Consider the following 1,790-nt stretch of genomic DNA (forward strand, 5'->3'; position numbering starts at 1 on the left):
TAAATCTAAATAAGGAAATTAAATGTCTTCATAATATTTGCATGAAAGAGAAGTTTTTATAATAGCTTATGTGGGGAGCGTGCGTTTTCTAATACATTCTGTTATCTGTGTTCTCATTAGAAACAGGAACGTCATCTTTGAGGAAGAAATGGCTTTAAAGGGGGATATTTTTAAATCCCGGAAATAGTGTTTTCTTAAAGAACGCGTGAGACTATGATTAATTAATTATCATTAATTAATATTAATATTAATTAATACTATAATATTAATTAATACTATTGATTAATTAATCAAACCTAATATTTATCACCTGCCACAGTGTAAGCTCGCAACGTTCCGCCTCCAAGCTGCAAGAGAGTTGGGTTGCCGAATTCTGGGTTATATTAATCTGACGACAGGTATCTTTTGTATTTCCTTTTTTAGTTTACTACATATATAGGATGGGTTACGAGCATATTTTGGGGATGTTACCAAAGCCAGAGGCAAGATTTGTGGGACTTTTATCCAAGCTCACAAGGAGACCGCTATCGACCAGGCAAGTGATAATTGGCACTAACTTGAGGAATCGTTTCAGTGTATAATAAGTAGAAACGATTTTCTTGATTAAGTTTGGTCTATTACTTAAAGGCATGGTCTATTTTTATGCGTGAAGTTCAGGCCTTCCTACGGTATGTTAAAAAAAAATGCTACTCAGAGAAATACTGGTTAAGTAACAGAAGGAAATAAGGGATACGGCAGTAAAGAAATTATCTGCCTTGAATTGGAATCAGCAGATAATTATGCTGTATCTGATTTCATTGCCAAACTGTAAACAGTGATGATAATTCTGTACTTGAATTATTTTTTATACGAGAAACAAAGTTGTACAATGATTTTCTTTTTTTACCAGTCACGGTGTTCTGTCTGAAAGAAAGGTTATAATTTTTACTGTATGTCATTAAAAGATCAGGAGACAAATTATTACCAGATTATATAAAAAAAAAAAAAAAAAAAAAAAACACCGGGCGGAAGGCAATGGCAAACCACCGCTCTAAATTGCCAAGAAAAATCATGGAAGCCCATGATCGCCAAGGCCGCGGTGGCCGAATGGTTAGAGCATCGGACTCAAGACTGGTACGACGGCAATCTGAGGTCGAGGGTTCGAGTCACCGGCCGGCGCGTTGTTCCCTTGGGCATGGAACTTCACCTCGATTGCCTACCTAGCCACTGGGTGGCCAAGCCAGCCCAAGTCAGTGCTGGTCCCAAGCCCGGATAAAATAGAGAGAATGATTACCGAAAAAAAAGGTAACACCGGCAATCTCCGTGGAAAGGAACTGGGGACCCTACCACGTACTCACTCCAAGAGCATCACAACATGAAAACTACAATTAAGTATCATGCTGTGACCACGGCGGCTCAGACATGAACCTACCGTTAAAAGAAGAAGATAAATTATTAATCTTAGCTTCATCAACATTTATTTACATGCTAGAATTAAGCCCTAAAAAAATCTGTTTACATTTGTTAATAAACTTTTCGAAGTTCAAATATGGGAGTAAAACTTGATATAAAAGTTTTCAATGGAAATCTACGGAAGTCAAAATCTTAGTGCAAAGTGGGAATTGGCTGAAAGTGGAGAAATTGGCAGCATTGGATCGAACGCACGAGAGTCTACTAAAAAAAAAAAATAAAGAAAGAAAAAAAGAAAAAAACGTGTTGTGCTCCGCTGAAGTTCATGTTTATAGTGAATTACAATGATCATGCATGATTTAACTGAATTATGAGCCTCTGAAATGGCTCAAAGTGATTTA

This window comes from Penaeus monodon, chromosome 14 (genome assembly GCF_015228065.2).
Source record: "Penaeus monodon isolate SGIC_2016 chromosome 14, NSTDA_Pmon_1, whole genome shotgun sequence".
In the NCBI taxonomy this organism is placed as follows: Eukaryota; Metazoa; Arthropoda; class Malacostraca; order Decapoda; family Penaeidae; genus Penaeus; species Penaeus monodon.